This window comes from Panulirus ornatus, chromosome 18 (assembly GCF_036320965.1).
Source record: "Panulirus ornatus isolate Po-2019 chromosome 18, ASM3632096v1, whole genome shotgun sequence".
Lineage (NCBI taxonomy): Eukaryota > Metazoa > Arthropoda > Malacostraca > Decapoda > Palinuridae > Panulirus > Panulirus ornatus.
The window spans coordinates 43,133,885-43,148,088 of record NC_092241.1 but is presented as its reverse complement, the minus strand read 5'-3'; the positions used below and the strand labels follow the sequence as shown (position 1 = coordinate 43,148,088).

Below are 14,204 nucleotides of genomic sequence, written 5' to 3'. Positions count from 1 at the left end.
GTAAAATGATTTAGATAAACACTAGAGTTAGTAAGGGTCCTTTTCTCACCTAAAACCACACAGGTACGGACCTGTGGTATTTTTGGTATCCAGGCAGTCAAATAGTGTAGTTGAGATAAAATACGAAAATGATTCAGGGCGCTTTTCTGAGACTAAAATCTGACACAGGTACGGACCTGTGGTGTTTTTTGGCATCAAAGTGGTAAAATGAAGTTGAGATAAAATGTTAAAGTAATTCAGGTTTTTTTCTCTAAGCCTAAAATCCACACAGGTATGGACCTGTGGTGTTTTTTGGCATCCAGGCAGTCAAATAAAGTAGTTGAGATAAAATACTAAAATGATTCAGGGCGCTTTTCTGAGACTAAAATCGACAAAGGTACGGACCTGTGGTGTTTTTTGCTACCCAGGCAGTGAAATGAAGGATTTCAGATATAACACTAGAGTTAGTAAGGGTCCATTTCTCACACTAAAACCAACACAGGTACGGACCTGTGGTGTTTTTTGGCATCCAGGCAGTCAGATAAAGTAGTTGAGATAAAATACCAAAATGATTCAGGGAGCTTTTCTGAGACTAAAATCGACACAGGTACGGACCTGTGGTGTTTTTTGCTATCCAGGCAGTGAAGTGAAGGATTTCAGATATAACACTAGAGTTAGTAAGGGTCCTTTTCTCACACTAAAACCAACACAGGTACGGACCTGTGGTGTTTTTGGCATCAAGGCAGTCAGATAAAGTAGTTGAGATAAAATACCAAAATGATTCAGGGCGCTTTTCTGAGACTAAAATCGACACAGGTACGGACCTGTGATGTTTTTTGGCATCAAAGTGGTAAAATGAAGTTGTTGAGATAAAATGTTAAAGTAATTCAGGGTTTTTTCTAAGCCTAATATCCACACAGGTACAGACCTGTGGTGTTTTATGGCATCCAGGCAGTCAAATATAGTAGTTGAGATAAAATGCCAAAATGATTCAGGGCGCTTTTCTGAGACTAAAATCGACACAGGTACGGACCTGTGGTGTTTTTTGCCACCCAGGCACTGATATGAAGGATTTCAGATATAACACTAGAGTTAGTAAGGGTCCTTTTCTCACACTAAAACCAACACAGGTACGGACCTGTGGTGTTTTTTGGCATCAAGGCAGTCAGATAAAGTAGTTGAGATAAAATACCAAAATGATTCAGGGCGCTTTTCTGAGACTAAAATCGACACAGGTACGGACCTGTGGTGTTTTTTGGCATCAAAGTGGTAAAATGAAGTTGTTGAGATAAAATGTTAAAGTAATTCAGGGTTTTTTCTAAGCCTAAAATCCACACAGGTACAGACCTGTGGTGTTTTATGGCATCCAGGCAGTCAAATAAAGTAGTTGAGATAAAATGCCAAAATGATTCAGGGCGCTTTTCTGAGACTAAAATCGACACAGGTACGGACCTGTGGTGTTTTTTGCCACCCAGGCACTGATATGAAGGATTTCAGATATAACACTAGAGTTAGTAAGGGTCCTTTTCTCACACTAAAACCAACACAGGTACAGACCTGTGGTGTTTTTTGGCATCCAGGTAGTCAGATAAAGTAGTTGAGATAAAATACCAAAATGATTCACGGCGCTTTTCTGAGACTAAAATCGACACAGGTACGGACCTGTGGTGTTTTATGGCATCCAGGCAGTCAAATAAAGTAGTTGAGATAAAATAGAAAAATGATTCAGGGCGCTTTTCTCAGATAAAATCGACACAGGTACAGACCTGTGGTGTTTTTTGGCATCAAAGTGGTAAAATGAAGTTGTTGAGATAAAATGTTAAAGTGATTGAGGGTTTTTTTCTAAGCCTAAAATCCACACAGGTACAGACCTGTGGTGTTTTTTGGCATCCAGGCAGTCAAATAAAGTAGTTGAGATAAAATACCAAAATGATTCAGGGCGCTTTTCTGAGACTAAAATCGACACAGGTACGGACCTGTGGTGTTTTTTGCCACCCAGGCAGTGATATGAAGGATTTCAGATATAACACTAGAGTTAGTAAGGGTCCTTTTCTCACCCTAAAACCAACACAGGTACGGACCTGTGGTGTTTTATGGCATCCAGGCAGTCAAATAAAGTAGTTGAGATAAAATACCAAAATGATTCAGGGCTCTTTTCTAAGACTAAAATCGACACAGGTACGGACCTGTGGTGTTTTTTGCCACCCAGGCAGTGAAATGAAGGATTTCAGATATAACACTAGAGTTAGTAAGGGTACTTTTCTCACACTAAAACCAACACAGGTACGGACCTGTGGTGTTTTTTGGCATCCAGGCAGTCAGATAAAGTAGTTGAGATAAAATACCAAAATGATTCAGGGCGCTTTTCTGAGACTAAAATCGAAACAGGTACGGACCTGTGGTGTTTTTTGGCATCAAAGAGGTAAAATGAAGTTGTTGAGATAAAATGTTAAAGTGATTCATGGGTTTTTTCTAAGCCTAAAATCCACACAGGTACGGACCTGTGGTGTTTTTTGGCATCCAGGCAGTCAAATAAAGTAGTTGAGTTAAAATACCAAAATGATTCAGGGCGCTTTTCTGAGACTAAAATCGACACAGGTACGGACCTGTGGTGTTTTTTGGCATCAAAGTGGTAAAATGAAGTTGTTGAGATTAAATGTTAAAGTAATTCAGGGTTTTTTTCTAAGCCTAAAATCCACACAGGTATGGACCTGTGGTGTTTTTTGGCATCCAGGCAGTCAGATAAAGTAGTTGAGATAAAATACCAAAATGATTCAGGGCTTTTTCTGAGACTAAAATCGACACAGGTACGGACCTGTGGTGTTTTTTGGCATCAAAGTGGTAAAATGAAGTTGTTGAGATAAAATGTTAAAGTGATTCAGGGGTTTTTTCTAAGCCTAAAATCCACACAGGTACGGACCTGTGGTGTTTTTTGGCATCCAGGCAGTCAAATAAAGTAGTTGAAATAAAATACCAAAATGATTCAGGGCGCTTTTCTGAGACTAAAATCGACACAGGTACGGACCTGTGGTGTTTTTGCCACCCAGGCAGTGAATGAAGGATTTCAGATATACACATAGATTTAGTAAGGGTCCTTTTCTCACCTAAAACCTAACAGAGGTAACGGCACTGTGGTGTTTTTTGGCATCCAGGCAGTCAGATAAAGTGTATGAGATAAAATACCAAAATGCCTCACGGGCGCTTTTCTGCGACTAAATCGAGACAGGTAAGGACCTGTGGTGTTTTCATGGCATCAGGCAGTCAAATCAATTAGTCGAGATAAAAATAGCAAAATGATTAAGGGCGCTTATTCTGAGACAAAAATCGACACAGGTACAGACCTGTAGGTGTTTTTTGGCATCCAAAGTGGTAAAATGAAGTTGTTGAGATAAAATAGTTAAAAGTAATTCAGGGTTTTTTTTATAAGCCCTAAAATCCACACAGGTACGGACCTGTGGTGTTTTATGGATCAGGCAGTCAAATAAAGTAGTTGAGATAAAATACCAAAATGATTCAGGGCACTTTTCTGAGACCAAAATCGACACAGGTACAGACCTGTGGTGGATTTTGGCATCAAAGTGGTAAAATGAAGTTGTTGAGATAAAATGTTAAAGTAATTCAGGCTTTTTTTCTAAGCCTAAAATCCACACAGGTACGGACCTGTGGTGTTTTTTGGCATCCAGGCAGTCAAATAAAGTAGTTGAGATAAAATACCAAAATGATTCAGGGCACTTTTCTAAGACTAAAATCGACACCTGTGGTGTTTTTTGCATCCCAGGCAGTGAAATGAAGGATTTCAGATATAACACTAGAGTTAGTAAGGGTACTTTTCTCACACTAAAACCAACACAGGTACGGACCTGTGGTGTTTTTTGGCATCCAGGCAGTCAGATAAAGTAGTTGAGATAAAATACCAAAATGATTCAGGGCGCTTTTCTGAGACTAAAATTGACACAGGTACGGACCTGTGGTGTTTTTTGCTACCCAGGCAGTGAAAGTGAAGGATTTCAGATATAACACTAGAGTTAGTAAGGGTCCTTTTCTCACACTAAAACCAACACAGGTACGGACCTGTGGTGTTTTTTGGCATCCAGGCAGTCAGATAAAGTAGTTGAGATAAAATACCAAAATGATTCACGGCGCTTTTCTGAGACTAAAATCGACACAGGTACGGACCTGTGGTGTTTTATGGCATCCAGGCAGTCAAATAAAGTAGTTGAGATAAATAGCAAAATGATTCAGGGCGCTTTTCTCGAGACTAAAATCGACACAGGTACAGACCTGTGGTGTTTTTTGGCATCAAAGTGGTAAAATGAAGTTGTTGAGATAAAATGTTAAAGTGATTCAGGGTTTTTTTTCTAAGCTAAAATCCACACAGGTACGGACCTGTGGTGTTTTTTGGCATCCAGGCAGTCAAATAAAGTAGTTGAGATAAAATACCAAAATGATTCAGGGACTTTTCTGAGACTAAAATCGACACAGGTACGGACCTGTGGTGTTTTTTGCCACCCAGGCAGTGATATGAAGGATTTCAGATATAACACTAGAGTTAGTAAGGGTCCTTTTCTCACACTAAAACCAACACAGGTACGGACCTGTGGTGTTTTTTGGCATCAAGGCAGTCATATAAAGTAGTTGAGATAAAATACCAAAATGATTCAGGGCGCTTTTCTGAGACTAAAATCGACACAGGTACGGACCTGTGGTGTTTTTTGGCATCAAAGTGGTAAAATGAAGGTTGTTGAGATAAAATGTTAAGTAATTCAGGGTTTTTTCTAAGCCTAAAATCCACACAGGTACAGACCTGTGGTGTTTTATGGCATCCAGGCAGTCAAATAAAGTAGTTGAGATAAAATGCCAAAATGATTCAGGGCGCTTTTCTGAGACTAAAATCGACACAGGTACGGACCTGTGGTGTTTTTTTACCACCCAGGCACTGATATGAAGGATTTCAGATATAACACTAGAGTTAGTAAGGGTCCTTTTCTCACACTAAAACCAACACAGGTACAGACCTGTGGTGTTTTATGGCATCCAGGCAGTCAAATAAAGTAGTTGAGATAAAATACCAAAATGATTCAGGGCGCTTTTCTGAGATTAAAATCGACACAGGTACGGACCTGTGGTGTTTTTTGGCATCAAAGTGGTAAAATGAAGTTGTTGAGATAAAATGTTAAAGTGATTCAGGGGTTTTTTCTAAGCCTAAAATCCACACAGTTACGGACCTGTGGTGTTATTTGGCATCCAGGCAGTCAAATAAAGTAGTTGAGATAAAATACCAAAATGATTCTGGGCGCTTTCCTGAGACTAAAATCGACACAGGTACGGACCTGTGGTGTTTTTTGCCACCCAGGCAGTGAAATGAATGATTTCAGATATAACACTAGAGTTATTAAGGGTCCTTTTCTCACCGTAAAACCAACACAGGTACGGACCTGTGGTGTTTTATGGTATCCAGGCAGTCAAATAAAGTAGTTGAAATAAAATACCAAAATGATTCAGGGCGCTTTTCTGAGACTAAAATCGACACAGGTACGGACCTGTGGTGTTTTTTGGCATCAAAGTGGTAAAATGAAGTTGTTGAGATAAAATGTTAAAGTAATTCAGGGTTCTTTTTCTAAGCCTAAAATCCACACAAGTACGGACCTGTGGTGTTTTTTGGAATTCAGGCAGTCAAATAAAGTAGTTGAGATAAAATACCAAAATGATTCAGGGAACTTTTCTGAGACTAAAATCTACACAGGTACGGACCTTTGGTGTTTTTTGGAACCCAGGCAGTGATATGAAGGATTTCAGATATAACACTAGAGTTAGTAAGGGTCCTTTTCTCACCCTAAAACCAACACAGGTACGGACCTGTGCTGTTTTATGGTATCCAGGCAGTCAAATAGTGTAGTTGAGATAAAATACCAAAATGATTCAGGGCGCTTTTCTGAGACTAAAATTGACAGAGGTACGGACCTGTGGTGTTTTTTGCTACCCAGGCAGTGAAATGAAGGATTTCAGATATAACACTAGAGTTAGTAAGGGTCCATTTCTCACACTAAAACCAACACAGGTACGGACCTGTGGTGTTTTTTGGCATCCAGGCAGTCAGATAAAGTAGTTGAGATAAAATACCAAAATGATTCAGGGAGCTTTTCTGAGACTAAAATCGACACAGGTACGGACCTGTGGTGTTTTTTGCTATCCAGGTAGTGAAGTGAAGGATTTCAGATATAACACTAGAGTTAGTAAGGGTCCTTTTCTCACACTAAAACCAACACAGGTACGGACCTGTGGTGTTTTTGGCATCAAGGCAGTCAGATAAAGTAGTTGAGATAAAATACCAAAATGATTCAGGGCGCTTTTCTGAGACTAAAATCGACACAGGTACGGACCTGTGATGTTTTTTGGCATCAAAGTGGTAAAATGAAGTTGTTGAGATAAAATGTTAAAGTAATTCAGGGTTTTTTCTAAGCCTAATATCCACACAGGTACAGACCTGTGGTGTTTTATGGCATCCAGGCAGTCAAATATAGTAGTTGAGATAAAATGCCAAAATGATTCAGGGCGCTTTTCTGAGACTAAAATCGACACAGGTACGGACCTGTGGTGTTTTTTGCCACCCAGGCACTGATATGAAGGATTTCAGATATAACACTAGAGTTAGTAAGGGTCCTTTTCTCACACTAAAACCAACACAGGTACGGACCTGTGGTGTTTTTTGGCATCAAGGCAGTCATATAAAGTAGTTGAGATAAAATACCAAAATGATTCAGGGCGCTTTTCTGAGACTAAAATCGACACAGGTACGGACCTGTGGTGTTTTTTGGCATCAAAGTGGTAAAATGAAGTTGTTGAGATAAAATGTTAAAGTAATTCAGGGTTTTTTCTAAGCCTAAAATCCACACAGGTACAGACCTGTGGTGTTTTATGGCATCCAGGCAGTCAAATAAAGTAGTTGAGATAAAATGCCAAAATGATTCAGGGCGCTTTTCTGAGACTAAAATCGACACAGGTACGGACCTGTGGTGTTTTTTACCACCCAGGCACTGATATGAAGGATTTCAGATATAACACTAGAGTTAGTAAGGGTCCTTTTCTCACCGTAAAACCAACACAGGTACGGACCTGTGGTGTTTTATGGTATCCAGGCAGTCAAATAAAGTAGTTGAAATAAAATACCAAAATGATTCAGGGCGCTTTTCTGAGACTAAAATCGACACAGGTACGGACCTGTGGTGTTTTTTGGCATCAAAGTGGTAAAATGAAGTTGTTGAGATAAAATGTTAAAGTAATTCAGGGTTCTTTTTCTAAGCCTAAAATCCACACAAGTACGGACCTGTGGTGTTTTTTGGAATTCAGGCAGTCAAATAAAGTAGTTGAGATAAAATACCAAAATGATTCAGGGAACTTTTCTGAGACTAAAATCTACACAGGTACGGACCTTTGGTGTTTTTTGGAACCCAGGCAGTGATATGAAGGATTTCAGATATAACACTAGAGTTAGTAAGGGTCCTTTTCTCACCCTAAAACCAACACAGGTACGGACCTGTGCTGTTTTATGGTATCCAGGCAGTCAAATAGTGTAGTTGAGATAAAATACCAAAATGATTCAGGGCGCTTTTCTGAGACTAAAATCGACACAGGTACGGACCTGTGGTGTTTTTTGCTACCCAGGCAGTGAAATGAAGGATTTCAGATATAACACTAGAGTTAGTAAGGGTCCTTTTCTCACACTAAAACCAACACAGGTACGGACCTGTGGTGTTTTTTGGCATCCAGGCAGTCAGATAAAGTAGTTGAGATAAAATACCAAAATGATTCAGGGCGCTTTTCTGAGACTAAAATCGACACAGGTACGGACCTGTGGTGTTTTTTGCATCCAGGCAGTGAAATGAAGGATTTCAGATATAACACTAGAGTTAGTAAGGGTCCTTTTCTCAGCACTAAAACCAACACAGGTACGGACCTGTGGTGTTTTTTGGCATCCAGGCAGTCAGATAAAGTAGTTGAGATAAAATACCAAAATGATTCAGGGCGCTTTTCTGAGACTAAAATCGACACAGGTACGGACCTGTGATGTTTTTTGGCATCAAAGTGGTAAAATGAAGTTGTTGAGATAAAATGTTAAAGTAATTCAGGGTTTTTTTCTAAGCCTAAAATCCACACAGGTACAGACCTGTGGTGTTTTATGGCATCCAGGCAGTCAAATATAGTAGTTGAGATAAAATGCCAAAATGATTCAGGGCGCTTTTCTGAGACTAAAATCGACACAGGTACGGACCTGTGGTGTTTTTTGCCACCCAGGCACTGATATGAAGGATTTCAGATATAACACTAGAGTTAGTAAGGGTCCTTTTCTCACACTAAAACCAACACAGGTACGGACCTGTGGTGTTTTTTGGCATCAAGGCAGTCATATAAAGTAGTTGAGATAAAATACCAAAATGATTCAGGGCGCTTTTCTGAGACTAAAATCGACACAGGTACGGACCTGTGGTGTTTTTTGGCATCAAAGTGGTAAAATGAAGTTGTTGAGATAAAATGTTAAAGTAATTCAGGGTTTTTTCTAAGCCTAAAATCCACACAGGTACAGACCTGTGGTGTTTTATGGCATCCAGGCAGTCAAATAAAGTAGTTGAGATAAAATGCCAAAATGATTCAGGGCGCTTTTCTGAGACTAAAATCGACACAGGTACGGACCCGTGGTGTTTTTTACCACCCAGGCACTGATATGAAGGATTTCAGATATAACACTAGAGTTAGTAAGGGTCCTTTTCTCACACTAAAACCAACACAGGTACAGACCTGTGGTGTTTTATGGCATCCAGGCAGTCAAATAAAGTAGTTGAGATAAAATACCAAAATGATTCAGGGCGCTTTTCTGAGATTAAAATCGACACAGGTACGGACCTGTGGTGTTTTTTGGCATCAAAGTGGTAAAATGAAGTTGTTGAGATAAAATGTTAAAGTGATTCAGGGGTTTTTTCTAAGCCTAAAATCCACACAGTTACGGACCTGTGGTGTTATTTGGCATCCAGGCAGTCAAATAAAGTAGTTGAGATAAAATACCAAAATGATTCTGGGCGCTTTCCTGAGACTAAAATCGACACAGGTACGGACCTGTGGTGTTTTTTGCCACCCAGGCAGTGAAATGAATGATTTCAGATATAACACTAGAGTTATTAAGGGTCCTTTTCTCACCGTAAAACCAACACAGGTACGGACCTGTGGTGTTTTATGGTATCCAGGCAGTCAAATAAAGTAGTTGAAATAAAATACCAAAATGATTCAGGGCGCTTTTCTGAGACTAAAATCGACACAGGTACGGACCTGTGGTGTTTTTTGGCATCAAAGTGGTAAAATGAAGTTGTTGAGATAAAATGTTAAAGTAATTCAGGGTTCTTTTTCTAAGCCTAAAATCCACACAAGTACGGACCTGTGGTGTTTTTTGGAATTCAGGCAGTCAAATAAAGTAGTTGAGATAAAATACCAAAATGATTCAGGGAACTTTTCTGAGACTAAAATCTACACAGGTACGGACCTTTGGTGTTTTTTGGAACCCAGGCAGTGATATGAAGGATTTCAGATATAACACTAGAGTTAGTAAGGGTCCTTTTCTCACCCTAAAACCAACACAGGTACGGACCTGTGCTGTTTTATGGTATCCAGGCAGTCAAATAGTGTAGTTGAGATAAAATACCAAAATGATTCAGGGCGCTTTTCTGAGACTAAAATTGACAGAGGTACGGACCTGTGGTGTTTTTGCTACCCAGGCAGTGAAATGAAGATTTCAGATATAACACTAGAGTTAGTAAGGGTCCATTTCTCACACTAAAACCAACACAGGTACGGACCTGTGGTGTTTTTTGGCATCCAGGCAGTCAGATAAAGTAGTTGAGATAAAATACCAAAATGATTCAGGAGCTTTTCTGAGACTAAAATCGACACAGGTACGGACCTGTGGTGTTTTTGCTATCCAGGCAGTGAAGTAAGGATTCAGATATAACACTAGAGTTAGTAAGGGTCCCTTTCTCACACTAAAACCAACACAGGTACGGACCTGTGGTGTTTTTGGCATCAGGGCAGTCAGATAAAGTAGTTGAGATAAAATACCAAAATGATTCAGGGCCTTTTCTGAGACTAAAATCGACACAGGTACGGACCTGTGATGTTTTTTGGCATCAAAGTGGTAAAATGAAGTTGTTGAGATAAAATGTTAAAGTAATTCAGGGTTTTTTCTAAGCCTAATATCCACACAGGTACAGACCTGTGGTGTTTTATGGCATCCAGGCAGTCAAATGAGTTGAGATAAAATGCAATGATCAGGCTTTTTAGACTAAAATCGACCAGGTAGACTGGGGTTTTGCACCCGGCACGATATGGATTTCGATATAAACAAGTTGAGGGCCTTTACACTAAAAACAACACAGGTACGGACCTGTGGTGTTTTTTGGCACAAGGCATATATAAGATTAGATAAAACCAAAATATAGGGCCTTTTCTAACTAAAACACACAGGTACGGACCTGTGGTGTTTTTTGGCATCAAGGGTAAAAAGTAGTTGAGATAAAATTAAAGTATTCGGGCTTTTCTGAGACTAAAATCGACACAGGTACGGACCTGTGGTGTTTTTGGCATCAAAGGGTAAAAAAGTTGTTGAGATAAAATGTAAATAATTCAGGTTTTTTTTTTTTTTTTTTTTTTTTTTTTTTTTTTTTTTTTTTTTTTTTTTTTTTTTTTTTTTTTTTTTTTTTTTTTTTTTTTTTTTTTTTTTTTTTTTTTTTTTTTTTTTTTTTTTTTTTTTTTTTTTGGGGGGGGGGGGGGGGGGGGGGGGGGGGGGGGGGGGGGGGGGGGGGGGGGGGGGGGGGGGGGGGGGGGGGGGGGGGGGGGGGGGGGGGGGCACAGGTACGGACCTGTGGTGTTTTTTGCCACCCAGGCAGTGAAATGAAGATTTCAGATAAAACAAGAGTTATTAAGGGTCCTTTTCTCACCTAAAACCAACACAGGTACGGACCTGTGGTGTTTTATGGTATCCAGGCAGTCAAATAAAGTAGTTGAATAAAATACCAAAATGATTCAGGGCGCTTTTCTGAGACTAAAATCGACACAGGTACGGACCTGTGGTGTTTTTTGGCATCAAAGTGGTAAAATGAAGTTGTTGAGATAAAATGTTAAAGTAATTCAGGGTTCTTTTTCTAAGCCTAAAATCCACACAAGTACGGACCTGTGGTGTTTTTTGGAATCCAGGCAGTCAAAATAAAGTAGTTGAGATAAAATCCAAAATGATTCAGGGAACTTTTCTGAGACTAAAATCTACACAGGTACGGACCTTGGTGTTTTTTGTACCCAGGCAGTGTAAATGAAGATTAAGAGTTATAACATAGAGTTAGTAAGGTCCTTTTCTCAACTAAACCAACACAGGTACGGACCTGTGGTGTTTTATGGTACCAGGCAGTCAAATAGTAGTTGAGATAAAATACCAAAATGATTCAGGGCCTTTTCTGAGACTAAAATTGACAGAGGTACGGACCTGTGTGAGTTTTTTGCTACCCAGGCAGTGAATGAAGGATTTCAGATATAACACTAGAGTTAGTAAGGGTCCATTTCTCACACAAAACCACACAGTACACTGTGGGTTTTGGCATCCAGGATGTAGAGTTGAGATAAATAAAATGATAGGGCTTCTAACTAAAATCACCAGGACGGACCTGTGTTTGCATCAGCATAAAGTAGTTGAGATAAAATACGGTGTTTTTGCATCCAGGCAGTGAATAGGATTTAGATATAAATGATTAGTAGGGCCTTTTCTCACACTAAAACCAACACAGGTACGGACCTGTGGTTTTTTGGCATCAAGGCAGTCAAAAGAAGTTTGAGATAAAATACAATGATTCAGGGTTTTCTAACTAAAATCACACAGGTACGGACCTGTGTGTTTTTTGGCATCAGGGTAAATAAAGTATTGAGATAAAATAAATATTCAGGTTTTCTAACTAAATACACAGGTACGACCTGTGGTGTTTTTTGGCATCAAGGGTAAAATAGTGTTGAGATAAAATGTAAATGATTCAGGTTTTTCTAGCTAAAATCCAACAGGTAGGACCTGTGGTGTTTTTTGCACCAGGCAGCAATAAAGTTTGATATAAAATACAAAAGGCCTTTTCTAACTAAAATACACAGGTACGACCTGTGGTTTTTTTGCACAGGCAGTGATAGAAGATAAAAAGATTCTGAGACTAAAACACACAGGTACGGACCTGTGGTGTTTTTTGGCATCAGGGTAAATGAAGTTGTGAGATAAAATGTAAAGTATTCAGGGTTTTTTCTAGCCTAAAATCACACAGGTACGGACCTGTGGTGTTTTATGGCATCCAGGCAGTCAAATAAAGTATTGAGATAAAATCCAAAATGATTCAGGGCGCTTTTCTGAGACTAAAATCGACACAGGTACGACCTGTGGTGTTTTTTGGCACAAAGGAAAATGAAGTGTTAGATAAAATGTTAAAGTAATCGTTTTTTCTAACTAAAATCCACACAGGTAAGACCTGTGGTTTTTTTGGCATCCAGGCAGTCAATAAAGTAGTTGAGATAAAATACCAAAATGATTCAGGGCCTTTTCTGAGACTAAAATCGACACAGGTACGGACCTGTGTGTTTTTTGCCACCCAGCAGTGATATAAGATTTCAATAAACAAGATTAGAGGTCCTTTTTCACATAAAAACACACAGGTACGACCTTGGTGTTTTTTGGCATCCAGAGTGTAAATATTGAGAAAAACAAATGATTAAGGCGCTTTTCTAACTAAAATCGACACAGGTACGACCTGTGGTTTTTTTGGCATCCAGGCAGTCAAATAAATAGTTGAGATAAAATACAAAATGATTCAGGGCCTTTTCTCAGACTAAAATCACACAGGTACAGACCTTGGTGTTTTTTGCATCACAGGTAAATGAATTTGAGATAAATTAAAGTTTAGGGTTTTTCTAACTAAAATCCACACAGGTACGGACCTGTGGTGTTTTTGGCATCAGGCAGTCAAATAAAGTAGTTGATAAAATACCAAAATGATTCAGGGCTTTTCTGAACTAAAATGACACAGGTACGACCTGTGGTGTTTTTTGCACCCAGCAGTGAAATAAGAGTTTAGATAAAATAGAAGTTATTCAGGGTCTTTTCTACACTAAAATCCACACAGGTACGGACCTGTGGTGTTTTTGGCATCAGCAGTCAAATAAAGTAGTTGAGATAAAATACCAAAATGATTCAGGGCGCTTTTCTGAGACTAAAATCGACACAGGTACGGACCTGTGGTGTTTTTTTGCCACCCAGGCAGTGATATGAAGGATTTCAGATATAACACTAGAGTTATAAGGGTCCTTTTCTCACCCTAAAACCAACAGAGATACGGACCTGTGGTGGTTTTTTGGCATCCAGGCAGTCAAATAAAGTATTGAATAAAATACCAAAATGATTCAGGGCACTTTTCTGAGACTAAAATCGACACAGTACGGACCTGTGGTGTTTTTTTGCCACCCAGGCAGTGAAATGAAGGATTTCAGATATAACACTAGACTTAGTAAGGTCCTTTTCTCACACTAAAACCAACACAGGTACGGACCTGTGGTGTTTTTATGGTATCCAGGCAGTCAATAAAGTAGTTGAAATAAAATACCAAAATGATTCAGGGCGCTTTTCTGAGACTAAAATCGACACAGGTACGGACCTTTGGTGTTTTTTGGCATCAAATTGGTAAAATGAAGTTGTTGAGATAAAATGTTAAAGTAATTCAGGGTTCTTTTTTCTAAGCCTAAAATCCACACAAGTACGGACCTGTGGGTTTTTTGGAATCCAGGCAGTCAAATAAAGTAGTTGAATAAAATACCAAAATGATTCAGGGAACTTTTCTGAGACTAAAATCTACACAGGTACGGACCTTTGGTGTTTTTTGGAATCCAGGCAGTCAAATAAAGTAGTTGAGATAAAAATACCATAATGATTCAGGAACTTTTCTGAGACTAAAAATCTACACAGGTACGGACCTTTGGTGTTTTTTGGAACCCCAGCAGTGATATGAAGGATTCAGATATAACACTAGAAGTTAGTAAGGGTCCTTTTCTCACCCTAAAACCAACACAGGTACGGACCGTGGTGTTTTATGGTATCCAGGCAGTCAATAGTGTAGTTGAGATAAAATACCAAAATGATTCAGGGCGCTTTTCTGAGACTAAAATTGACA

General features: G+C 39.3%; 1 protein-coding gene across 5 annotated transcripts in view; it reads left to right on the top strand.

The window, feature by feature from the left end:
• Positions 1 to 14,204, top strand: part of CkIIbeta (casein kinase II subunit beta) — a 598,395-nt gene that overhangs the window by 80,296 nt on the left and 503,895 nt on the right. The window lies entirely within an intron of this gene.